This window comes from Schistocerca cancellata, chromosome 1, assembly GCF_023864275.1.
Source record: "Schistocerca cancellata isolate TAMUIC-IGC-003103 chromosome 1, iqSchCanc2.1, whole genome shotgun sequence".
Classification (NCBI taxonomy): Eukaryota; Metazoa; Arthropoda; class Insecta; order Orthoptera; family Acrididae; genus Schistocerca; species Schistocerca cancellata.
The window spans coordinates 325,263,667-325,291,503 of NC_064626.1; the positions used below are offsets into that span (position 1 = coordinate 325,263,667).

General features: G+C 43.2%; 1 protein-coding gene and 1 non-coding gene across 2 annotated transcripts in view; both read right to left on the minus strand.

The window, feature by feature from the left end:
• Nucleotides 1-27,837, minus strand: part of LOC126174413 (transcriptional repressor scratch 2-like) — a 397,276-nt gene that overhangs the window by 126,933 nt on the left and 242,506 nt on the right. The window lies entirely within an intron of this gene.
• Trnaa-cgc (transfer RNA alanine (anticodon CGC)) lies at nt 4,385-4,457 on the minus strand. Its single transcript has one exon. It is a non-coding gene; the product is annotated as a tRNA-Ala (tRNA).

Below are 27,837 nucleotides of genomic sequence, written 5' to 3' on the forward strand. Positions count from 1 at the left end.
AACCGCTCCATAACGGTAAACGATCTCGCACAGTGCGTGCTATAAAATGCTGACTGATAACTGGGCATGTCGCGTGGTGCTCAGCGCGGTGTGCTAAGCATCCTGGCTCAAGACCACCGCGATGACCACACGACGATGTGTGGGGACTAGTAGTGCTGACGATGATCCGATGTTTCTAAGTCGTATCATAATTGTACGATACGCAACTGAGGCGAAAATTCGCCATCTGAAAAAACGCCGGAATCGTCACTACGGAAAAAGCACAAGAGAGGTCAAGTAAACAAAACGCGCTGCATGGAAATCTTTCCCCGTTTACGCGATTTATTTCATCTTAACCGTCCTGAGCTTTGCCGAGTGAAGAACTGACCGTTGCTACACTACTGTGCCCATGCATTTCGTTGTGCCCTCGTCGAAGAGAAACTTGCAAGGCAACGGGCCACCGTTTAGGTGTACTCCGCGTACGGATATGATGTCGCACTATGGAATTTTTGCACAAAAACAGTCCCGCGAGGACGTAAAATTGATTTCGCTAGAGAAGTCATCATAGCCACAAGAGAAGCCTTACGGAAAAACAAGTGTACACCGTTTTAGGCGGCATCTTGTGAGACATGCAGGTTCTTGAGTGTGCCTATACTCCACCCGTCAGTCTCAAAACTTAATGACGGCAAAGTACTCTATACTAGCATTATGTACACGGTACTTGAAAATATAAGGCTATTGCATAACTTACTGAGGGTCCAGTCCAATATACGACGGCTTGAGCAACGCATAATCCAGCCCAGTCTCATCTACTATGTGGTTGTCAGCGCTCGCTCGTGTGAAATACCTTACTGAATATTCACGCTGCCGAGATGTGAATTACATAGCAAATGAACACGACATATACATCATTTGGCGAAAAGGACATCAGCCCAAATAGTGGGTAACGCATGACTTCATCCATCAGTATGAATCTTATTACTATTTGCCGTCATTTTTCCCCAATTCCTATTTCATTGCCGTTTATCGCAAACTAATCACAATTACCAGTCCTTTGCTACTGGATATTACTATTGGTCTTCAAGCATCAAAGAGTAAATACTTTAGGCGTGTTGAGCAAACTACAACGGAGATTACTGCTATATTTATTGCGATAATACAATTAATGAAATTTGATGTTTCTTTCAGGAATTCGGTATTTCTTGCAGCATTTTAGATCAAGGCTTAATCTAAATTAATTATAAACAATTAATACAAATTACAAAATTGGTATTATACACTCCTGGAAATTGAAATAAGAACACCGTGAATTCATTGTCCCAGGAAGGGGAAACTTTATTGACACATTCCTGGGGTCAGATACATCACATGATCACACTGACAGAACCACTGGCACATAGACACAGGCAACAGAGCATGCACAATGTCGGCACTAGTACAGTGTATATCCACCTTTCGCAGCAATGCAGGCTGCTATTCTCCCATGGAGACGATCGTAGAGATGCTGGATGTAGTCCTGTGGAACGGCTTGCCATGCCATTTCCACCTGGCGCCTCAGTTGGACCAGCGTTCGTGCTGGACGTGCAGACCGCGTGAGACGACGCTTCATCCAGTCCCAAACATGCTCAATGGGGGACAGATCCGGAGATCTTGCTGGCCAGGGTTGTTGACTTACACCTTCTAGAGCACGTTGGGTGGCACGGGATACATGCGGACGTGAATTGTCCTGTTGGAACAGCAAGTTCCCTTGCCGGTCTAGGAATGGTAGAACGATGGGTTCGATGACGGTTTGGATGTACCGTGCATTATTCAGTGTCCCCTCGACGATCACCAGTGGTGTACGGCCATTGTAGGAGATCGCTCCCCACACCATGATGCCGGGTGTTGGCCCTGTGTGCCTCGGTCGTATGCAGTCCTGATTGCGGCGCTCACCTGCACGGCGCCAAACACACATGCGACCCTCATTGGCACCAAGACTGAAGCGACTCTCATCGCTGAAGACGACACGTCTCCATTCGTCCCTCCTTTCACGCCTGTCGCGACACCACTGGAGGCGGGCTGCACGATGTTGGGGCGTGAGCGGAAGACGGCCTAACGGTGTGCGGGACCGTAGCCCAGCTTCATGGAGACGGTTGCGAATGGTCCTCGCCGATACCCCAGGAGCAACAGTGTCCCTAATTTGCTGGAAAGTGGCGGTGCGGTCCCCTACGGCACTGCGTAGGATCCTACGGTCTTGGCGTGCATCCGTGCGTCGCTGCGGTCCGGTCCCAGGTCGACGGGCACGTGCACCTTCCGCCGACCACTGGCGACAACATCGATGTACTGTGGAGACCTCACGCCCCACGTGTTGAGCAATTCGGCGGTACGTCCACCCGGCCTCCCACATGCCCACTATACGCCCTCGCTCAAAGTCCGTCAACTGCACATATGGTTCACGTCCACGCTGTCGCGGCATGCTACCAGTGTTAAAGACTGCGATGGAGCTCCGTATGCCACGGTAAACTGGCTGACACTGACGGCGGCGGTGCACAAATGCTGCGCAGCTAGCGCCATTCGACGGCCAACACCGCGGTTCCTGGTGTGTCCGCTGTGCCGTGCGTGTGATCATTGCTTGTACAGCCCTCTCGCAGTGTCCGGAGCAAGTATGGTGGGTCTGACACACCGGTGTCAATGTGTTCTTTTGTCCATTTCCATGAGTGTATATGTTATCAGCTAAAGATGTCTGTTGGGTTTTCTAGCTGTCTTGTCTACTCAAATGGTTCAAATGGCTCCAAGAACTATGGGACTTAACAGCTGAGGTCATCAGTTCTCTAAATTTAGAACTACTTAAACCTAACTAACCTAAGGACATGACACACATCCAGGCCCAAGGCAGAATTCGAACCTGCGACCGTAGCAGCCGCGTGGTTCCGGACTGAAGCGCCTAGAACCGCTCGGCCACCGCGGCCGGTTGTCTTGTCTGTGCCCAAAACCATGTAGCTTTCTCATATACGTCGCAAATAATGTTCTGTCTCATTCTCTCTCTGTTTCTTTCTCTGTTTATCTCACTTGTGTGTGTGTGTGTGTGTGTGTGTGTGTGTGCGCGTAGCAGTTGTAGTAAGTCCAAAAGTTCAATATTTGCGTACTCCGTAAGCCGTCTGTTTGCCACTGAGCGTGTTTCTGTTTTCTTCTTTGTTGCTCGCTGTATGAAATATTCTTCCTGCAAAATGACGAAGGCCTTTTATTTCTTCCAAGGACTGTCATGTCCGTTTTGATCAAGCGTTACGGTTTCTCTACTGTCAGGTTTCTTCATATGCAAGAAATGTACTTTCACTTTTCGGTGTTTTAGCACCATTTACAACTTACGTAATATTTTTTTGGGAGTTACTGGAATTTATTTAAAGTTGAAGATGGCATGTCCAACCATATTCTCCTAAACTATTGTAGTAATACTTTCATTTGTTTGTTGTTTATTTATTTGTTGTGAGTCAACAGTCTTCTGAAACAACCTACGTCCCCAATTGTTCCAAACGTACATTCTCAGAAATTTATCTCTCAGATTAAGGCCTATGCCTTATACCCGTAGACTTCTCTTGGCCAGAAGTGTCCTTTTTGTCAGTACTTTTTACGTCCTTCTTGCTCCGTCCATCATGGGTTACTTTGCTGCCTATGTAGCAGAATTCCTTGACTTCGTCTACTTCATGATTCCCATTCTGACGTTAAGTTTATCTCTGTTCTCGTTTCTACTACTTCTAATTACTTTCGTGTTTCTTCGTTTTACTCTCAGATGCATATTCTGTGCCCATTAGGCCGTTCATGCCTGGTAATTATGTAAATTATCTTTAATTCGGTTATTTATTTTAGAAGATGTTATAATTCCTTCTTTTCTTGAAAGTGAGACAGACTATGCATCTGAACATGTTGTGTTTTGTTCGTGGGCTGTATTGCTCCTATCTCTATTTGTAAGTTTTTCTCTTCAAGCTGTACATTTTCGTTTTTCTGTGCTTTCTGTCTTGGAAATATATCCACTCCTTTGTACTATAGTAAAACATTTCAGGAAGTCTTTATAATTATCTTTGTTTCAAGATATTATTTTGTACGTTTGTCCCATAAGCCTCATTGAAGGCAGTTTTCTGAACTAATTGTTTTGATTTGTCCGTATTATCATGTTATCTTCTTATCAGTTGTATCTACTCTGGGGATGTCAAAACTCTTTACGTTGCAAGATTTAGTATTTTTGATGTCACGGTAGGAGGGAGGAGGAGATTAGTGTTTAACGTCCCGTCGACAACGAGGTCATTAGAGACGGAGCACAAGCTCGGGTAACGGAAGGATGGGGAAGGAAATCGGCCGTGCCCTTTCAAAGGAACCATCCCGGCATTTGCCTGAAGCGATTTAGGAAAATCACGGAGAACCTAAATCAGGATGGCCGGAGACGGGATTGAACCGTCGTCCTCCCGAATGCGAGTCCAGTGCGCTAACCACTGCGCCACCTCGCTCGGTGTCACGGTAGTGTATCGTTTACCGTGTTAGAATTTCCGTCGCAAACAGTAGGTCGCAGTATTTGTCACGTTGTGAAAATTGTTTGTCTCATGTTTCGTATACGAATCACACGATTATCAGAAGTTTCTGCGTGTTGCACGGGTGTTGCATGGGTGCAGACGAAACAATTAGTAAGCAGAGAAAACAGCTTGTAACTTTACACTTCGAATCAGCGTGTCTGACAACGTTTGAATACATTCGAAACATTCAGCTCGTCTGTGACAGACATGCCAGTCTGTTCGGCCGTGTACATTTAAGCTGTGATTGATGCAACCTAAAGAGCGCTGGAGAACTGAGAGTTGTTTGTAGAGCAGTTAGTCTAAAGCCAGGTCTGTTTACAAGTACTACAACGAATATGGTCGGCGCTCCCACACGGAAGCCAGCTGCTTTAACTGCAGCCGGTGGACGAGCTATTGTCTCGGGACGGAGCACGGACAACGGCGATCCGTTCCCTAAATGTCCGCCGCTGCAACTGCGCGTCCGCGATGCACGCGCCGCATCGAGCCGGCCACTAATGCGCTGTTCAAACAGCGGCCGAGCCGGCTGCCCGGCGCCTGAAAATACCGTCGCCGTTGTTGCAAATGGCGCAGCTTGTTCCGGGGCAAACAGGGCGCGCGCGTCCTCGCTGAAAGCGGCCGCTGTTGGCGGAGCTGTTGGCGCTCGAGGACCGACACGACAGCACGCGGCCCCCCTGCCGTTATCTGCGTACCGGCATACAAGCACACACACGCTCTTCGCGGAACACCAACACTCCATCGTCTAGTCCTACTCGCGCGAACTGCACTGCTAGTGCCGGATATGCGGACACTGTACATAGTCCAGCATCGCACTCATTCGCTCTATTGCGACTTGTACTAGGTACTGTAATGAGAGAGTGTAAATGACATTCGCTCCTATCAGACGAAGCTGGCTTCATATAAAAGAAATAGCTTTTATTTATTTTTATTTTTGTTTGGAGACTACGAAGTAGACGAAGCTGGCTTCATATAAAAGAAATAGCTTTTATTTATTTTTATTTTTGTTTGGAGACTACGAAGTAGACGAAGTAATCTTATTAAATATTAATAATTCTTTGGGGTTATATGGCCGTGGTCCATGGAATTCTTCTATTCCTAACGTTTCGTCCAATACTACGTTGGACATCCTCAGAGGTATGGCTGGTCCTGCTGATTCCTGCCTATTGACGTGTCGGGCGTCGGAGAGCGGCCTAAATACCTAGGAAAGTGGGCGTTGTCTAGTTTGCACATAGTAGCAGAGAGAAAACTAGTCAAAGATAAAAGGTAACTATCGATAATAGTCCGTCATAGATAAAAATCACTTATCGATTCTGTAACGCCACTGTCCATATCTAGCTTAATTTCAAGGCCTCTTCTTTTTCTTCCTTTCAGAATAAAATGAAACTTGTTAGATCTTAAAATTTGTAATGATAATTGCACAGTTCTGATGGCTGTAAAGTCCCCTGTCAAAAGTGTATGACATGCACTGCACCGTTGGAAGTATGATAGGCGCTCTAGCGTTGGTATAAGACGTCTCCTGACATTTTTTCCTACTCTCCCTTTATTCCTCTACACAGACCCTATAGTGTGTCGACGTTCCTTCGTCTCTGACAGACTATTTATTTACCAGCTATTCATTACAGATATAGCTACTACATCATTTCACCTATGATTTTATGTTGTAATGCTGCGCTGATAGTAGTAACTCAGTCTACTTTCTCACCCTCGTGGTAGTCGACAATGGAAGTAAATCTCTATACCATCATGGATCTTAAAAACCACTGTCACCACATTAAAATGATGTGAGTGAGAAAAAAATGACCGTCAAAAATCTAACATACTTTTATTTGCACAATATGATAATTCTTAACAGAGGCAGATACCTAGAAACAGCTACAATGGAAGAGTTAACTCTTGTATTATAGAGTTGTACCCATTTATCTATTATCTATATGAAAATAGATTAAAAGCAGAGACTTCAGACACACACGCAGGGGCCAATTTCTTCAAATATGATCATATACAGGCCTACTCTTTTTTCGACAGTTCTAGAAGAGAGTTCACTCTCAAAAATACTTTCTTAAGCGCGAAATTCGTCACGCAAAGTATTATTCACCTCACATTACCTGCGGGAAGGCTACACTCATAAGCAACTGAATTGGAGTTAGCTGCTTCGTTGTAAAGAGATCACATACAGGTACACGAAAGGGGACTAATATTTATAGTTACTTTTCAAGCATATATTCTATCATATGTTATCAAACGATCATTTTTATTCCGCTTTGTTAGATTGCTTTTTAATCTCATATTCACTGGTAGATGACGCCAGATGGTTATTCCCAGTTTTTGGTGGTCCTTATGGTAATCTCTCCATTTACCAGTGCCCTTTCATGTGCTCGCTGCAGCGTACTTAGATGATAAACATGTGTATCTTTCGTCATTCAAGTTATGATCGGTTACTGGAATGTATTTGACACTGCAGAACCATTTTCGCTGGACTCCTTGTGTAGAGCCGGCCGGTGTGGTCGAGCGGTTCTAGGCGCTTCAGTCTGGAACCGCGCAACCGCTACGGTCGCAGGTTCAAATCCTGCCTCGGGCATGGATGTGTGTGATGTCCTTAGGTTAGTTAGGTTTAAGTAGTTCTAAGTTCTAGGGGACTGATCACCACAGATGTTCGGTCCCATAGTGCTCAGAGCCACTTAAACCATTTTCCTTGTGTAGAACGACATCAGCACAGCCATCCCTTAGTTTCGTTGCGATTCTGGGCAATGGCAATAAAGGTTTGACAGGTATGTTAGTGTGTTGTCGACATTTGTAAGTGGCAGCGCTGCAAGTACACGTGTAACAAAACAAACATTGCAAGTTATTTACAAATTTTGTCTTTAGTTAACCATCCTCATAGTTTTTGCTGTATCGATGACATCCATGATTATTTTTGTCATCTAAAGCTTATCTGTAGACTTCTTCGGTTCTGCAATTCTTTTCTACAAATAACTTATTTCCTTTATGTGAGTGAGATGCTTAAAGGATGGCTTGCGCTGTACAACACATGATTTCTGTTACTAATCCGTTCATTTTCATGTTACATGTGTCTGTTCAATTTTTTTTTACTCATTAGTCAGTATAATCAATAAGTTAATGTCATATGCTCAATTTACTATTTCTTTTATTACATAAGTGTATCTGTGTAAACATTCCTTAATTTTTTCCTCTATGTAGATATACACTCCTGGAAATGGACAAAAGAACACATTGACACCGGTGTGTCAGACCCACCATACTTGCTCCGGACACTGCGAGAGGGCTGTACAAGCAATGATCACACGCACGGCACAGCGGACACACCAGGAACCGCGGTGTTGGCCGTCGAATGGCGCTAGCTGCGCAGCATTTGTGCACCGCCGCCGTCAGTGTCAGCCAGTTTGCCGTGGCATACGGAGCTCCATCGCAGTCTTTAACACTGGTAGCATGCCGCGACAGCGTGGACGTGAACCGTATGTGCAGTTGACGGAATTTGAGCGAGGGCGTATAGTGGGCATGCGGGAGGCCGGGTGGACGTACCGCCGAATTGCTCAACACGTGGGGCGTGAGGTCTCGACAGTACATCGATGTTGTCGCCAGTGGTCGGCGGAAGGTGCACGTGCCCGTCGACCTGGGACCGGACCGCAGCGACGCACGGATGCACGCCAAGACCGTAGGATCCTACGCAGTGCCGTAGGGGACCGCACCGCCACTTCCCAGCAAATTAGGGACACTGTTGCTCCTGGGGTATCGGCGAGGACCATTCGCAACCGTCTCCATGAAGCTGGGCTACGGTCCCGCACACCGTTAGGCCGTCTTCCGCTCACGCCCCAACATCGTGCAGCCCGCCTCCAGTGGTGTCGCGACAGGCGTGAATGGAGGGACGAATGGAGACGTGTCGTCTTCAGCGATGAGAGTCGCTTCTGCCTTGGTGCCAATGACGGTCGTATGCGTGTTTGGCGCCGTGCAGGTGAGCGCCACAATCAGGACTGCATACGACCGAGGCACACAGGGTCAACACCCGGCATCATGGTGTGGGGAGCGATCTCCTACACTGGCCGTACACCACTGGTGATCGTCGAGGGGACACTGAATAGTGCACGGTACATCCAAACCGTCATCGAACCCATCGTTCTACCATTCCTAGACCGGCAAGGGAACTTGCTGTTCCAACAGGACAATTCACGTCCGCATGTATCCCGTGCCACCCAACGTGCTCTAGAAGGTGTAAGTCAACAACCCTGGCCAGCAAGATCTCCGGATCTGTCCCCCATTGAGCATGTTTGGGACTGGATGAAGCGTCGTCTCACGCGGTCTGCACGTCCAGCACGAACGCTGGTCCAACTGAGGCGCCAGGTGGAAATGGCATGGCAAGCCGTTCCACAGGACTACATCCAGCATCTCTACGATCGTCTCCATGGGAGAATAGCAGCCTGTATTGCTGCGAAAGGTGGATATACACTGTACTAGTGCCGACATTGTGCATGCTCTGTTGCCTGTGTCTATGTGCCTGTGGTTCTGTCCGTGTGATCATGTGATTTATCTGACCCCAGGAATGTGTCAATAAAGTTTCCCCTTCCTGGGACAATGAATTCACGGTGTTCTTATTTCAATTTCCAAGAGTGTATAATAACAGCAGGGACAGCAAAATCTTTGCTTCAATCCATTTATTATATTTGTATTTATTTCGTACGAGTCTACAATTGCTGTTTGGTTTCCTTACAAACGGTGAATTAGATTTTGATACAGGAAGTTTTTGAGAGCCAGAAAGAGAAGGTGCCAGTTTAGTTTCAAACGCTTTATGGATTTCGATGAGAACAATGCGTTGTTATCTGTTCTCACTTGGGATTTTCTCAGTGATTATCCTCAGACTAAAACCGACTGTCGTATTCCTCTATTGTTTTCTTTCAAGACTTATGGTGTTAAAATTTTGGGTAAGTGTAATACTACTCTGAAAACTGGTAGTCTTCACTTTCTTTTCTCGATTATTTTTTGAAGATGGTTGTGAGGATAGTTTTCCTGAAGTCTCTTAGTAGTTGTACTGTTCTGTATATACTGGACGTTTCTATTACGGTCCTTCGGAGTTAATAGAGGGGACCTAATAAAACTTTGATAGGGAACCCCTTTCCGGAAATGTATAGTCCGGATGTAAAATATGAAGACCGGATTACTTTCAAATCTCCTGCTTCACGTTACGCAGACGGAGGAGAAAACGATTTCCTGTGTGTTCTATTGTGTTCTACTCCCGCCAATGGCATAATCAGTGTTTCGCGTGCTCGTTGTCGGGTTCTCTTCTACGTGACGCAGGACGTCCTCTTCGAAGTCTTGAGTGCGGCGTGTCCATGAAGCACCAAATTCAACCTTGCTAGTCCAGTTTCTCGCAGTCGTCGTTGTAGTGAGAATAAAATGGTGTGTGATATTGTAATTCAGAGACTGAGATCATTTAATACGATTCTCATATTAAAATTATTATTTCTTAGATAACTATGACATAAAGGAGGTATCGTTTGTGTCAAACCCTGGTCTGATGTAAGACGATTCAGTCTTTAAACTTGTTACGTATCTTCATCAAAACTTCGTCTACTAAGTTCCTTCAGTAGTCCCTATATACCTACAATAGGCATTGTGAAACGCCCTGTATAATTCAATAGTGAGAACAAGGAGAGTTTTTCCTTAACCACTGATGCCTTGACTCTGGTCCAACCCTAAATGTTTCTGAGACAGAATCTCCTAAAGAACCTTGTTCAATTGTTCTCAAATCATTTTAATTTATGGAGGGAACCCGTGGTTATCAGCGGATCGTTACAGACTAGTAATATTATTATGGTTTTTTTTCGGTTCGTTACCCCATTTCCATTCGTTTTTGAGAACATTTTCACCATTCTTAAAAGGATTTTAATATGCATTCACGAGAACATGTAACATAAGAAAGAGTAATGTAACAACTCTCAGACAGATATTAAAATACTATGAAGTGATTGACGTAGCTGAGGAGAAGCCAGTTATAATGTCGTTGAGTCTATCTCTTGTTTCATACAGTGAATCCATAAACGTAGTGCACACTGACAGCTCATTGTCAGTAGACCTTTCAGCACTTATGTATCACTGTTAACGTTAAATTACCAATGCAGGAAAAAACAAAGTCGAGCCAGGACAGAGTAGTACTCAATGCATACTTGAAGAGGAAGAGTAGAGTGGCATTATTGAAGTGAACGTCAATTACCGCCACTGAAACGTCCGCAGCTCGTGGTCTAGTGGCTAGCGTTGCTGCCTCTGGATCGTGGGGTCCCGGGTTAGATTGCAGACCGGATTGGGGAATTTCTCTGCCCGGGGACTGGGTATTTGTGTTACCCTCATCATTTCATCATCATCATTAGTGAGAGTGGCTAGATCGGATTGTGTAAGAATTGGACTGTGTAAGAATTGGGACTTTGTAAGGGCGCTGATGACCGCGCAGTTGAGCGCCCCACAAACCAAACATCATCATCATCATCACCACCACTGAATAGAGTAAGTCTAATTGCAAACAAAGTACATAACTGCATTGTTGTTCAGCTATTCTTAGCGCTATACATGCAGAACAAGAGATGTCACAAGAATTCAAACACAGTGGCCGAGTCACGAGAGACCATGGATTCCTTGTATCAGAATGTTTCTAAACCTTCTCCAAAATTTTGAAGGTGGCGTTGCGGTTCACGCTCCATTATTGTATATCAATATTGCCACTGACGATGATCTCTTGATTGTGACTAGGCTTGACAGCAAACACTACATGCTCGAAGCAAATTTTTGATGGTTAATAATGACGATCTTAAAATTTTACAAGGCTGTAGAACACCAAATGCAGAAAATTTTTTGTACAAGTCACTTATTTCAGTTATTCGTAAGGTATCGTGTGGTTACGGTTTCCGAGTTTCACCTAAAACCTTCGTGTCAGTGCGTGTGTTACCGTCCGCTTCAGAGTTAATACACGGGGTACGAGTTGTGGGTATTCCAATATAGAGTACGCAGCAGTACCAGCACGCTCCAGCGCGCGCGCTTGCGTGTGGTTGTGTGTGTGTGTGTGTGTGTGTGTGTGTGTGCATAGGAATCTTGAAACCGCATGGAGGCGGCGGGAAGCCGCAAATAAGGGCCGGTCCTCGCTCGCTCGCTTTCCTTTCTGGTACCAGCAGCAGCAGCAGGCAGCAGCTGACATGAGGGTTTGTTAGTTCCGCTGGGTGCTGCCGCCAGAGTCGGCTAATTCGCTGTGATGTCGGGCCCCCTGCGCCCTGCGCCGTGTGCCGTGCAACTCTCTCCAACTTTGCACTTACAAGGCTGCCGCCCGCGATCGCTCTCTCGGCAAGGGGATAAAGGCGGGGAGGAAGGGGCGGGGGGGTAGCCAACGGAAACGGGGGAGGGGTCGGATCGGTTGCTTTCCCTTCACCCTCAACTTTCTGGGGATTCTTTCCAACTACAAACTGAGACGCTCGAGTCCAAAGTGATGCAACAGTCTAGTCTATCTCGCACATGTTGCTGTGACATTTACAGAGACAAAACTTTTTAATTGTTAGGAGGGGACGCTAATATCTTGCATAGACCAACGCTTCATACACACAGGAATTTACGAGACGTATTCCATAAAACAGCTGTTAGTCAACTACTTTCGTTCCTCCGTTTCTTTACATTCATGACAGGTGTGATACACCTGTTGTACAAAATTCATCCATATGTTTACTGTACATACATATATATGTAATCCTTACTGGGAAACACATCTATTCTACTGAACTTCTACTCTAGCTCTTAAGGTATTCATTTTAGGTCCCACGTTTACTAGACAGTTTCTTCTTGTTTTGGTCCGTGCTACCACCTCTCAAAACATGGAAAGCAAAGAGCTTACAGTAGAAGAGGTCCACTGTCAGAGATCTCAGAACGGGTTTCGCTCATGCCTTCCGACCTGGTCATCTTCTAACTATATTAATATATTTATATTATATATTATATATATTTACCCTATATTAATATATTTACCCTTCTCCATCATCCCTGAATGTTTGTAATGTCATTATGGAGTCCCCATGTAAACAATACAGAAGCAATAGTGTGGAGATTTACTTAAATTATAGTATATTATGATTTAATAAATATTTAAAGTACTTGGGCTCATGTGAAATTCTGTGAGTGAGATTACGCCGGGCGTACAAAAATGCTGTAATTTCATCAAATTCACGTCTTTCGAAAGACAAATAAGTAAGTGATAATTAATGGAAACCCCCAGCTGCCGACAGGTGTTGGCAATTTACCTCAATGTGGACAACTGGAAATGTGTGCCCCGACCGGTACTCGAACCCGGGATCTCCTGCTTACATGGCAGACGCTCTATCCATCTAAGCCACCTAGGACACAGATCAATAGAGCGACTGCGGGACTTAACCCTTGCACGCTTCCCGTGAGACCCACATTCCCACCTGTCGGCAGCTGAGGGTTTCGATTAATTATCATGGGTATATTTTCTTTCGGAAACAGTTACTGTCTTCGTATATAGAATAAGTAATTATCTGTTCAACGCCGCGTCATGAGGTAGAAATGTTTAGAAACAGCGGTCGGACATTCAACAAAGTTTCTCTTTGTTGCCTTTTCTTGGTGACATGCACCAGTCTTCTGAGAAAAACCAACATATTTTATCAAAAATAATAAAAAGAAAAAAAATGTTCCTACAATATATCAGACATTAGTGTTTCACATGTAAGTAATTAATATGATTCAATGCACGTTTTACGAAATTAATTTAGTGATTAAGGCATCTTCTTTATATAAATCAGATGCCAGCGTTCCACAATCGGTTTCAGTATTAGGAGAGGAAAAATTGTAATCCAGCTTCTCTGGCACGAACACACTACGGTATATTGGCAAATACCTTCCTACTTATAATCCATATGTCAAAACGCTTTGTACGCAGCTTATGGTCTTGCGGTCGCGTTCTCGCTCTCCGAGCACGGGGTCCCGGGTTTGTTTCCCGGCGTGGTCAGGGATTTTCACCTGCCTCGAGATGACTGGGTGTTTGTGTTTAAGCGTCATTTCATCATCCTTCATGCAAGTGGCAAGATTGGACTGAGAAAAGGTTGGGAATTTGTAAGGACGCTGATGACTGCGCAGTTGAGCGCCCACAATCCAAACCTCATCATCATCATCAAGGCGCTTTGATCCCATAGTTTTTAACTTTAAGCTGGAGTGCGATTCGCGTTTATACGCATCTTCTTATATTACACTTGCAAGGTCTGACTGTGAGTTATTAGGTGTGCAATGGGGGTACGCCATTTTATCGGACACGTTCCTAGCAAAAAGGAGAATTCACTACATGTTCATCTACAACTAGGATCTCGATCATGTAATTAAGAGTGATTTTATACCTGCTACATATTTAAGAATATAACATTGATTCGAACGGCCTTACAAGATTATTAACTCTAAGCTGTTAAATATTTGAAGGAAGTATGTTTCACTGACAAAAGACGCACGTTTAAATTGACCAGTTTTAGTTAGTGGTTGACGGAGAGAAAACTGTAAGATGAGCTGTGTGATTTGACAGTCGGCCTTTCTGGGTGCCACCCTCCTACCGAACAGTAAGGCGGTGGGAAAAGTATACTGGAATACGAGGAAGGTTCCGTCGTACGTATCCTGCGTGCGTGTGGCGACACAGTAGTCGAGTCGGGTAGTATCGTTTTACGAAACGTGATGGAATGTTTCACCATTTCTCTCGTTGTAATAGATATATTCTTGTAGCTTTATAAGAATCAACTCAGCTTCCCTCTCTGTTTTTATCTCGGGTTCGGTGACAGGCGCATTAAAATTTTATGTTGCCGCTCTGGCCGGCGGAACAGCGGGAGTGGCACTCAACTCGGAGAGACGGACCCGCGCCGCGCCGTTTGGGGGTCCGCCCCGCCGTACATATTTCATATCGCGCGGTCGCAACGGCCGCCATTAAGGACGGCAGGTAGCGACTCCCAACAATCCCCGTAAAACGCGGCCGCCTGTAGTGAAAGTCTTGCTCGCCAGTACCGGACACGGTCCACCGATTGATTGCCAGGGCCACGCTCGCAATTACGAGCCGTAGGACTTCCAGAGTTCACACTCTACCTTTCTCTTTCACAGTACACTAGCCTCTAAATACGAACAGTTCAGTCTCTGACACAAGGTCTGCAACCATCACTGCTTCAGGCCGTTAAGTAATAATAATACATTTGCTATAAAAAATTTACTGACGCGTTTCGGGCAAGATCGTTATCAGAATATCATAAATAAGACTTATGCTAAATATCGCGTCAAGTGGTAACCCTGCTGACAACGGCGTTCGTGGAGATACCTCTTGACACGATACGTTAGATTCAATTCCTTTCTGATGTTCTGAGCGTACCAACGGCCTTGCCGCAGTGGTAATACCGGTTCCCGCCAGATCACCGACGTTAAGCGCTGATGGGCTGGCTAACACTTGGATGGGTGACCATCCGGTCTGCCGAGCGGTGTTGGCAAGCGGGGTGCACTCAGCCCCTTTGATGCAAACTGAGGAGCTACTTGATTGAGAAGTAGCGGCTCCGCTCTGATATACGGCCAGGAGAACGGTGTGCTGACTACATACCCTTCCATATCCGCATCCAGTGACGTCTGTAGGCTGAGGATGACACGGCGGCCGGTCGGTACCGTTGGGCCTTCATGGCCTGTTCGGGAGGAGAGTTTTTCTGACCGTGGGTTATACTAGAAATGTGCCACTAGTATTTTTGAAAATATGCATTCTTCTAAATTAGCGACGTAAAACAGAGCTAAAGGCGACTTGAAATTAATAATTGCGGTCAGAGGCACCTTTCAGCTGATGTACAGTATACTGTATCTAATTCCACTATTGATGATATTGTTGCGCAGAATTGTTCTTTAGTGTTTTGAATGTCACTAGAACAATAGCTGACGTGTAAACTGAAATCTCTACAACTGCCTTTATATTTTCCGTCGGTGTACTTTGACTGTTGCGTTATTAAAATCCACAGGGTAAAAATAGTAGACAAAGCGTCCGTTAGTCTCGTGAAGAAGTAACATGACAAACACAGAAAGAAAGAAGTATCTTGTGAAACAGGACTTCGTGTGAAACCAGGTGACATGAAAGACTATTAGTCAGCTTAAATGAAATATGAAATAGCTTACCAAGGTAGTTTAAGTAATATTATCTGACACTAGCCAAATTTTCTTAATTAAAGGGCCCCTTAGATGTAGAGGCAATACGTTACTGGGCGTATTTGTAAGTAATTGACCATATTACCCATCTTATTCTTGGTTTCATATTGGTCGGGATTCAGTTTGTAGATTTGAAATGTGGTATAAGATTCTAGAACGGTAGCGGGTCCTGTTTATCAGAATAAATACGCCAGATGTTGCTTTCATATTTTCCTAAACGTGTAAACTTAATATTAGAACAGATTCCGTTATTTCTTCTTCAAGTATTATTGAAAGGCCCTTTCGGCTTATTCTTAAATTATTATAGAAATTTTTTGTATTCAATCCATTTTAAATTTTATAAGTGGCAATAGCCTTTGGGTATATTCAGAAATTGCATGTGTGCACTTTATTCTCTTTTATAATAAAAGTTTTACAAAAGGTGAATGATGTTATCCGAATCTCAGGCCAGACCTTCTACGTAATTTATCCTGAGCTGAGTGCCTGGGTAACATTTGAACTGTGTTATTCACTATTAAGTATTCCTAATTATTGTTAGCTTACACATGGCTGAAAACTTCGTAAGGAGAAAACGTAGTAGCATAAATTACGCATATTTCGGGTTGTTGCCTAATTCCGGATGGTTAATATGTGCCTTGCATTATGCTGGAACCTGTAGGTCGCCCTGACAACCAGTGGCAAAAGACATCCTGATACACCATTGCGAGATTGGTGCCAGCGCCGTTAATGTTTCTTTCTCCACAGCTATTTTTGTATTGTGATCACGATAAACGTCTTCTTCAGAGCTCCGTTGTCAGTCATTTCTCAAGCCAGGTAGAAGTACTTTCAAAGTATTGAGACAGTAGCTAGAAGCATGCTCATTCTTATTTAGCTGATAATATATGTCTTCCATTGTTTAATTAAGGGTTAAGTTGTGCCTAAATAAAACTAAGGGATGGTTCCAAATAGTAGGTAGAAGTAGGTTGCTGTAGGTCAGGTATCCGAAATTTGACGTTCCGAATTTTATTCCAGATGCCTCCAAGAAAGCGATATTTGTAGGAATCTAAAGCTACACGGAAAGCCGTGGAGACTGTACAGAAGAATGCAATGGGCTACTTCAAAGCATCCAAAAGTTTCATCTTTCCTCAGTCAGCTTTAGAAGACAACGTGAAGAAATGCAAAGAACAAGATATAAATGTAGTACTTAATCAGAGCACTCACAGAAAACCTTTACTTACCGGTACTCTATTCCAGGATTATTGACCAAATATATTAAGGACTTGAGACTACAGTTATTAGATATGCAGCATTCTAACTTTCAGTATGCAATAAATTATTAATTTTTTTCATTGAGGATAAGGCTACTGCGGGTAAAACATGGCTGAGAGCGCTCCTGAAACTACGGTTTGAACTGAGATTTCGGACACCTGAGAAAAATTCTGAAACCAGAGTTAAAAGCTTCACAAAGGAGGTAGTAGATTCTTTCTTTCAACTACTGTAAGATGAAGCGAAATTCCTGCAATTTCCTGCTCGGCAAATTTTCAATTTCAACGAGACTGGGATCATACTTGCACTACAGGATACATACAGCAAGGTTGTAAGTTTCAGACGATAAAAGTGTGTCTCAAAAATATCTTCAGCAGAACGACGAGCTCTTCCGATTTTTGTTGCACGTATCAATCCAACCGTCTTTTTCATTATTTTTCCGCACATTAATGAAGGCCCTGATCTTGGTAATGGAAATCCTTTAGGCTCTGTAATAAAGTGTCACAAAGCAGGTTACATGCGTCCATCAGTTTCCACTGAGTGGTTCGAACACATTACGGACAATGTAAAATCCACACGTGAGGAGGATACAGTGATGCTTATTTTGATGCACATCATTCTAATATGCGTACTCGTACCACTGACGTTGTCGATCATCCTCACCTCTGGGCAGGTCTTTTATGGTCCCACTGCGCATCCTTCCCAGTGTGTGAGGGAAAAAGACAGTGGGCCATTGATGGGTAGCGCATATAGCAGAGCCGTAACAACTGAAGTGACTGCAAATTGTTTCAAAAATATGGGTTGCATTGTTATAACACCCAGATTTTTACATCTATGGATTTTCCTCCTCAGCAATCTGCAGCATATGCTGGCAAGGAGGCAGAAGCTACAGCAGGACCACTGTCGACTGCTATTAATGGAATGGAAACAGCGCTTTCTGCCTTTGAAAACAGTACGTCTTCTCTGTTTCCACCATCAGTCCCACCACGAAGCAGCAATGCTGACGCCATCTCCTTTTAAAAACGTTGTGGAGCAATCCCTGGATAAGGGGAAAAAGAAAGTAAGTACCAAGACTAGAGGAATGACACCATCTTCACTAAAACCCACTGCAAGAGTTTCATTTGATGCATCTGATAGACCTTCAATATCTCACACTACCAAACGGGAGGTGCTGGTAAGAAAGAACAAGAAAACCATGAGACGGAAAGTTCATGGTGAGGAAATCTCCAATTCAAGCCTTGATGAAACCATGCTTAAAGACTTATCACACACATGCGAAGAGGACGTAGAGTGCCTTTACTGTGACCAACTGTAATCCACTGATACCTCTAAGGCCACCTCGATTACGTAAATCGGACGCCTTTGTTAGTATCATGAGCTTCATGCAGGTATCGATGATGACACTTGAAAAGTTTTCAAGTGTGACTTACGTATCACAAAGCACAAAGACAGAACACTTCTCTAGTAACGGCTGAAACGTCGCAGAGTAACCAAAACTTATGCAGCACACTGTACTTTTGAAACAAACATTTGGTGCGAATCACCATTATGTTAATAACTCATTAAGTTCTATTGTTTACTTCCCACCCGTATTTAGGGATCATGTACCCCAGATGTAAAAATTGCTCGTATTAATTTTTTGTCCTTCTATTACTAAACGACAAAATAATCTGAAGATTTTTTCAGGTAGTATTTAAAATTCCATAGTAATAGTATAGCACATTTTCCATGATTTAAGGATTGCTAGTTTGCTGCTAATCTAAAATTTAAAAACAGTATCCGATAATAGGTTACTATCCCCTACTGAGTTTTCTTCTGCACTAAATGTAAAAATTGGCAACGGCCTTGCCGCAGTGGATACTCAGGTTCCTGTGAGATCACCGAGTTTCAGCGCTGTTGGGCGTGGCCGGCACTTGGATGGGTGATCTTCCAGCCGCCATGCGCTGTTGCCATTTCTCGGGGTGCACTCAGCCTCGCGATGCCAATTGAGGCGCTACCCGACCGAATAGTAGCGGCTTCGGTCAAGAATACCATCATAACGACTGGGAGAGCGGTGTGCTGGCCCCATGCCCCTCCTATCCGCATCCTCCTCTGAGGATGACACGGCAGTCAGATGGACCCGGTAGGCCACTCGTGGCCTGAAGACGGAGAGCTTCATTAAATGTAAAAATTAACAAATTATCAAGTAAGGCGAATGCACAGTTGGAAATGTTCATTAAACACTATAACGAAGCGAATTCATAATAATTTGCTAAGCTACAATGCAACATACTTAAGCCAGTGCCGGCCGGTGTGACCGTGCTGTTCTAAGCGCGTCAGTTTGGAACCGCGTGACCGCTACGGTCGCAGGTTCGAATCCTGCTTCGGGCATGGATGTGTGTGATGTCCTTAGGTTAGTTAGGTTTAAGTAGTTCTAAGTTCTAGGGGACTGATGACCTCAGTAGTTAAGTCCCATAGTGCTCAGAGCCATTTGAACCATTTGAACTTAAGCCAGTAGTTTGTAAGTTACATGCATTTACATCACATAAAAAAGTAAATAAAATGTAAGGTATGAATGGTTTTCAGCTGAGTATCGTATTATAAGGACATCCTGGGTTATACACTCCGGATGTACATTTCATTGACAATATGCATGTAACTTAGGTTACGTTTCGAGAACGTACTTATATGTGTTGAACAGTATTCTGACGGAGTAGGGCACGCAGGCTGGCTGTATATATGAGTTTCAGTGGTATCACAAACTAGCTGCAAGCAAGGTTTGGATACTACACAGGATATTTAACACAGAGGAGAAAGCGTGTTAGTGGAAAGAACACAGTGAAGACCTCTAGGAGGGCAACGCGCTGACATGTTGAAAGAAAAAATGCATGTCTTTTTTTGGAAGAGGCAGAAGCCTCACTATTAGTGACCGAAATCGACAGAGCTTTGGAAGACTTGCGAAGTAGTAACAAGGCAGAAAGGATCGATAACATACATTCAGACTTCTTAATGTAATATGAGAAGTGCCACAGGAACGACTGCTGAAGTTAGCGTGTAGAACCTATGAGACGGGAGATACAACATCAGACATTCGGAAAAATAACATCCGCACAGTCTTTATGATAGCAAGGGCAGACAAATGTGCCGACTACCGAAACGCGAGCTTAATATCTCACGCATCAAAACAGTTTAAAGGATAATTTACATACGAATGCTAAAAGAATAAAGATCTGTTGAATGACTGTCAGTTAGAAAGGTAAAGGTACCGGAGAAGCAGTTCAGACCTTGCGTTTGTTAACAGAACCAAAACTGAAGGGAAATCAAGACACCTTCGTGTGGCTTGTTTACCTGTATACAGGATGGTCCACTGATAGTGACCGGGCCAAATATCTCACGAAATAAGCACCAAACGAAAAAACTACAAAAGTTGAAGCTCGTCTAGCTTCAAGGGGGAAACCAGATGGTTGGTCCGCTAGATGGTGTTGCCATAGGTCAAACGGATATCAACTGCGTTTTTTTAAATAGGAACCCCCATTTTTTATTACATATTGGTGTAGTACGTAAAGAAATATGAATGTTTTAGTTGGACCACTTTTTTCGCTTTATGGTAGATGGCGCCTTAATAGTCACAAAAGTATAAGTACGTGGTATCACGTAACATTCCGCGAGTGCGGACGGTATTTGCTTCGTAATACATTACCCGTGTTAAAGTGGACCGTTTACCAATTGCGGAAAAGATCAATATCGTGTTGATGTATGGTTATTGTGATCAAAATGCCCAACGGGCGTTTGCTATGTATACTGCTCGGTATCCTGGACGACATCATCCAAGTGTTCCGACCGTTCGCCCGATAGTTACGTAATTTAAGGAAAGAGGAAGTGTTCAGCCACATGTGAAACGTCAGCCACGATCTGTAACAAATGATGATGCCCAAGTAGGTGTTTTAGCTGCTGTCGCGGCTAATCCGCACATCAGTGGCAGACAAATTGGGCGAGAATCGGGAATCTCAAAACCGTCGGTGTTGAGAATGCTACATCAACATCTATTGCACCCGTATCATATTTCTATGCACCAGGAATTTCATGGCGACGACTTTGAACGTCGTGTAAAGTTCTGCCACTGGGCACTGTAGAAATTACGGGACGATGACAGATTTTGCGCACGCCTTCTATTTAGCGAGATAGCGTCATTCACCAACAGCGGTAACGTAAACCGGCACAATTTGCACTATTGGGCAACGGAAAATCCACGATGACTGCGACAAATGGAACATCAGCGACCTTAGCGGGTTAACGTATGGTGCGGCATTATGGGAGGAAGTATAATTCGCCATCATTTTATCGATGGCAATCTAAATGGTGCAATATATGCTGATTTTATACGTAATGTTCTACCGATGTTACTACAAGATGTTTCACTGCATGACAGAATGGCGTTGTACTTCCAACATGATGGATGTCCGGCACATACCGCGCGTGGGGTTTAAGCGGTATTGAATAGCATACTTCATGACCGGTGGATTGCTTGTCGAAGCACCATACCATGGCCCGCATGTTCACCGGATCTGACGTCCCAGGATTTCTTTCCGTGGGGAAAGTTGAAGGATATTTGCTATCGCGATCCAGCAACAACGCCTGACAACACGCGTCAGTGAATTGTCAATGCATGTGCGAACATTACGGAAGGCGAACCACTCGCTGTTGAGAGGAATGTCGTTGCACGTATTGCCAAATGCAATGAGGTTGACGGACATCATTTTGAGCATTTATTGCATTAATGTGGTATTTACAAGTAATCACGCTGTAAGAGCATGCGTTCTCAGAAATAAGAAGTTCACAAAGGTACATCTATCACATTGGAACAACCGAAATAAAATGTTCAAACGTACCTACGTTCTGTATTTTAATTTAAAAACCTACCTGTTACCAACTGTACGTCTAAAATTGTGAGGCATATGTCTGCGACTATTGCAGCGCCATCTATCACAAAGCGAAAAAAGTGGTCCAACTAAAACATTCATATTTCTTTACGTACTACGCGAATATGTAATAAAACATGGGGGTTTCTTTTTTTAAAAAAATGCAGTTGATATCCGTTTGACCTATGGTAGCGCCGTCTAGGAGGCCAACCATTGTGTGTGTGGGGGTGGTGGGGTGGGATGGGGTGGGGGAGGTTCCACATCTCCCCCTAAACCACTGGACTGATTTCAACCAAACATAGTACACTTTGTGTATGTTCGACACCTCCCCTTAAACCACTGGATCTATTTTAACAAAACTTGGTACACATATCCCTTACTGTAAAACAACAATCTATGTTGAGGTAAGAACTACCTGATTATTATAGCTCAGGAAATATGAACTAATAAACACTGAGTTGCATGAAAAACTGCCACATTTCGCATGAAGTTTAAATTTATTACTCGTACTTCTTTGGTACTAACACTATTCGCAACAAATTTTGCAGACAGCATTCACACGTGGTGCTCAATGTACCTACACATATTAATCATTGCACGACATATAGTCCAAGAGATATGGCAAGACAAGCATTGTAGTATGCAGTATAGAGAACCGAAGAAGCTGTAATTAGAGATTTGTATATTATTCATAGTTGTTTGTACGACTGTTCCAGAATTTCAAAGGTGTTTTCACGAATGAATTTTTTTCGATATTACCCTATAAACACAGTTATTTTTTCGTTTCCTTTTCTAATAGAAAATTGGCAAAATGAATACCCGGGAATGCCGAGTTTGTCAGCTAGTAAGAATATAAGACCAAGAATGAGGCGCACGGAGTAAAGGTATGCATACACTTCACTACAGTTCATTCTCAACATCTAACCGTGAAAGACAGGAATAAAATAAAATAGAAGAGTGAGATGAAAATTCAGTTTGGAAGGATATCAGTCATGAAATTCGCCGATGACATTGCTATCCTGTGGGAAAGTAACGAAGAATTACAGGACCTGCTGAATGGAATGAACAGTCTAATGCACACAGAAAACACCAAAGAATGGAGAAAATAATTAGGAACAGCAGAATGAAGCATTAAAACTGGGCACCACGAAGATGACGAACTGAAGAAGCGGACAAGCAGAGGTATATAATGTATTCTTGCCCCAGAGATGTCTACTGCTATCAAACGTAGACCTTAAACTGAGACGGAAATTTTTGAGTGTACACGTGGGAGACTCTGGAAGATGAGTATTGAAGTGTTTGAGAAATGGTTCTCTGTACAAGTATAAAGAAAAATAGGTGCACTCATACGAGAAGAAATGAGGAATCGGCGAGGAATGGAAAATATGGAACATACTAAAAGAAGATGCGACGGTACGTAGTTCTTGTAGTAATCCATTCCTTCTTGCTCTGCACTCAATGCAGCTCGAAAAGTAACAAGCCCCTTACCTTGCGCCTTCATATGTGACAATCCACTCAGCGGCCTGGTAAACCTCCTTTCGACACAATGCACCGCGCTGCTACCCGTTTCAGACACTGAAGTCTGTGCCCAGCGCTTTCGTTCACTATGTTCCTCCCAGCTATACTCCACCTTCCCTTGACCCTCCACCAACGGTAAACGTCATCTGTTATTTCCTGTACATGACAAGTAAATGTTACTTCGAACTAATTCCGAAGTCTGTACGGCACTCGCTTACGAAAGACTGACAGCCTCAAAAATATTTACTACTCCTAGAAAGCTGAATATAGCGCAGGTATTGTGATGGTTCTATTCTGTGCTATATGAGCAGCCACATCGGTTCATTTAAGGGGATATAAGTACACTACATCTACCCGTTGAAGTACTCAGTCCACATATAAAAGATTCTAATAGGAATCCTGCACGAAGCGCGCACGATTCCGCTGATTTACGATGCCTACTTTTTCCCAAGGTCCAATCAGTTGAGAAGTGGAAAAGAGAGTAAAAATCCAAAATGTTTTATTTGCAACTTTTAGCTACACCTTCCAGGTATTTCTCTACAAGGTTGCCACTCCTACTTAAGACATTTGTCCTAGCGTGCTACCAACTATCCGCCATTTCTCTACGCTGGACTGAAGCTCGTTACCTGCGCCAAAATCCTGGCGTCATAGTCAGCGGCTCATATGAGAAAATAGATGAAAATCAGTGGGACGCAATTCTGGGATGTCTGGTGGGTGATCAAAGGCTTCCCAACGATAACACTGCTGGGGTGTTTATGTTGCAGCTGCATTGTGCGGCCGAGCATCGTCGTGAAGAAGGACAATGCCTGATAACAACTTTAATGTTTGCTTGTTCTGAACTGTCAGTCATAGAAACCTGCCTCGAATCGTATGACCCACTCGCTGAACATGGTCATTGCTTGACTCTCGCTTCCTTGTCAGACCGTTTGCATCTTGAACACTTGTGTGGCCAGCTTCAAAATATCTGCACCACTGCCGCACTTTGGTGCCGGGTATGACAGTTATATTATGTGGGCTGAATAAAATCAGACGGGACCCCCCCAGCGTGAAGAATGCGAATTACAGAACACAATTCACACTTGACGAAAGACACTATTGGTCTAGGCATTTTTATGTCACACTATGCGCTTATAACTGAAAACTGCGACGTGACGCGATCGACTGGCTTACTATAAAAAAATAGCCCTCGTAATTTACGACTAAAAAAGCGCGAATTATCTGATATATCCCAATGTGAATTTAGTTTGGTAATCAAATTTGCCTCAGTTTACGGAAGTTCTTTTGTCTTGTCTCTTGGGTGTTTAAATTACTCTATGTACTTCCGTCACAATTAACACTGAAGTTGAATTAATAATCAAATATCCTTATTCCCTTGTTTCCAACACTTTTTATGAATTTGTCAATGTTTCTACCTCAGACGTAAAATGTATATAGTGATGAATAACTTGAAATGGATATCACAATGTAAAACTCATAATTCTTTCGTTTCGCGAATTCCTGTAGATCATTTTGATTTCAGACTGTAATTTGGATTCGAAATCTGCAAGTACAGAGGCAGTCATGGAAACAGACTGTGCAGTCAAGTCTCTCTCCAATATTGCTATTGTTTCCACCAGAATTATTTCGCTTTATTTTGTTAATGTCTACACAGAAACAATTAAAAATTACATGTTTATGTAAACTGAAGAACAATTAGATACTTTCAGAAGTTCAAGCACGATTTCAAAAATTGAATTTGCCTCTTTACTTCAGTTTACTGGAGTGATGATCTATTGAATTGCTCACGGTATTACTTGGACAAGTTTGCATCTGAGAAGTGTATTCAGTATTTCTTATTATTTTCCTCAGGAGACGCTTTCCTGACTAGAGTCAAGAGTATTCATCTCATTACAACCTTACTTATTTTAAAAATAAATTCATTATATTCCAGTGAGCACTTCTTAGTTTCCTTTATGAGAGTAGATGTCAAAACAATCATATTCTTACTAATAGTAAATCTCAGCATATTTCGTACAGTATATGATTGCGTTTTTGTGAGTGCGACGAAAACTAAAGCAATAAGGGCTCTCCAGTTGTTAGTTTGCTTCATTGTTTCAATCCCTACTCGAACCACAGCTACTAAAGCACTAATGTGTAATATTTGATACGGAGACTGCCTTATTACCAGATGTTCGACTGGAACCCTATTGGACATAGAGGCAAACGTTGAAATGCCTCGAGTGAAAGAGGTTTTACCTCTAAGCAACAGAAATTTCTTTACAACTTCCGGAGGTATGTGACCATAGACATTCATACAACAGGCACGGATGTTCACCTTGGTACAGTGTTTCAAGAACGACAAGATACATAACCATGATTCGTGTCTATGGCGGAGGATGTCCACCATAAATTTCTGTTGTTTAATTTTCATTCTCTAGATAAAGTAGACTGGTGCAACAATGAACAAATGTAAGAGTCATGGACTTTTCAATCAAGTAGTCGGCGAAATGGTAGTGATGCCGAAGGGGGTCTCGGATCCGTACTGCACAATTTCAGAGTATATTTCCAGTTCTGGCAATTGTGTTACACGTAAGTAAAATCTCTCGAAAGCTTTAATCACAACCGGAGAACTGGGGCTGTCAATACACGAAATCTGCACACCAAGTACGAAAGTTTGTAAAATCGCTGTGCAAATAAATTAAAAAATCGCTGTGCAAATAAATTAAACGATGACGAACTCGACATGCACACAATCTAAAACTTGTACTACACGCTTCATTTTGAAATTCTGATAGTATAATTCGACTGAGAGATATTGCTTCTGGACTCGATATCGTCATGAAGAGCGCACCACTACTTTTTCATAAGCATACCAGTTCCAACGGCGTATTCGCCTTGGATGCTAAGGAAACTCACACAAGCCCACAAAATAGCTACGATTTGATTGTCTCTTGTGATTTTATGTACTTCTGAACTCGAAGGAAAACATTCCCTCAGTTTCTAAGTAACATTGTAGCATCAAGAGATATCAGTAAAAAAAAAAAAAAGAAGAAGGAACAGATTTCATACATTTGTTGCATCCAAAAAAGATTGAAACACAATTCCAACGTTCCTAGACAGAGAAAAGTTAAAATTTTTACGCATTCAGTATGATCACCATGTGCTACACGACAAATATTAAAACGGTGGCTCATTTCCTGCCACACACGAAGGAGCTGATTTCTCGTCAGCGAATTCACAGCTTCATCAGGTGGAGATCTCCCCAACATTGGCTTAACACTCAATCGGGTTTTATACTGACTAACACTGGCAATGGAAGCCTTACCACTGCTCAAGGCCTTGCTTACGTAGCCAACATGACATTCGCCCAAGTGTTCATGAAAATAATGAAAAGTTATTTTGGATGCCGTCTCTCCCATAAACGTGCCGCGCCCTTTCATCTGCGGACAATGGTGACAATGTGATGCCTCGTCATAAGCTTTGGTCTGATTGAGCTGGATGAAATCATCTCAGCGCTGCCGCGAAAGTTAGCAGTCATGTTCCTTTGCTGCATTGTGTGTTGTTCGTGGAAGCAACTAAATTGCCACTTTCCTACTCTGTGGCGAACGTTAATCTCTTCAAATGTTCGCTCAACTGTGTGTTGCGTAGTGACGTATTAATTATATGCATGAGCTAAATAAATGTCTTAACGGTTAATGATTTCATTAGAAACGGTCCACAAATTCCCTTTGACAAGAATAGCGGATAGAAATTGATACGGCATTAACAAAGAATCCGATCGAGAAATCTGAGCAGCAGTAAATCTACTACGGAGTGACGGGAAGGGGGTTTGAACCGCAGTTTTCCATAATCTCATCTTTCACTTTCATTGACATATTGATATACGTGGTGTTACCTTAAAGTAACGGGAATTTTATAATTTAACGGGCCTTACACATCCGATTTTCAATTTTTTTGTCTTGTTCATACATATGTTCCTGATGTATGTTTGCATTTCCAGCTGTTTTGAATATTTAGTTTATAGTTGACAGTCGAAAAGGTTATGTGTGTTTTCGAATTCTCATCGAATTTTTCCTTCCGAAAAGGATGGATTAAGGAATTTGCATTAAATTTTGCTTGAAAAATGGAAGTAAGAGCAGCGCCGCATTCGAAATGTTGCCTGTGGCTTTTGGCGAATCTCTACGAGCAAGACAAGAGATTACGAGTGATATAAACATTTCAAAGAGAATCAAGAAGACGTGACGACGATCACCCTGGACACACTACCAAATCGGATGCTGGCGACAATGCGGAAGAAGTAAGGTAGATGGTTCTGGAAAATCGCCAAATCACCATTAGAGAGTTTGCAGATGATACCGTCATATTCACTGACTCATACCAAGCAGTTTTTTCGGATGTTTTGTGCATGAAACATGTAGCAGGAAAGTTTTTTTCCGAAACTGTTGAATTTCGACAAAAACGACGTCGTGTAGATATCA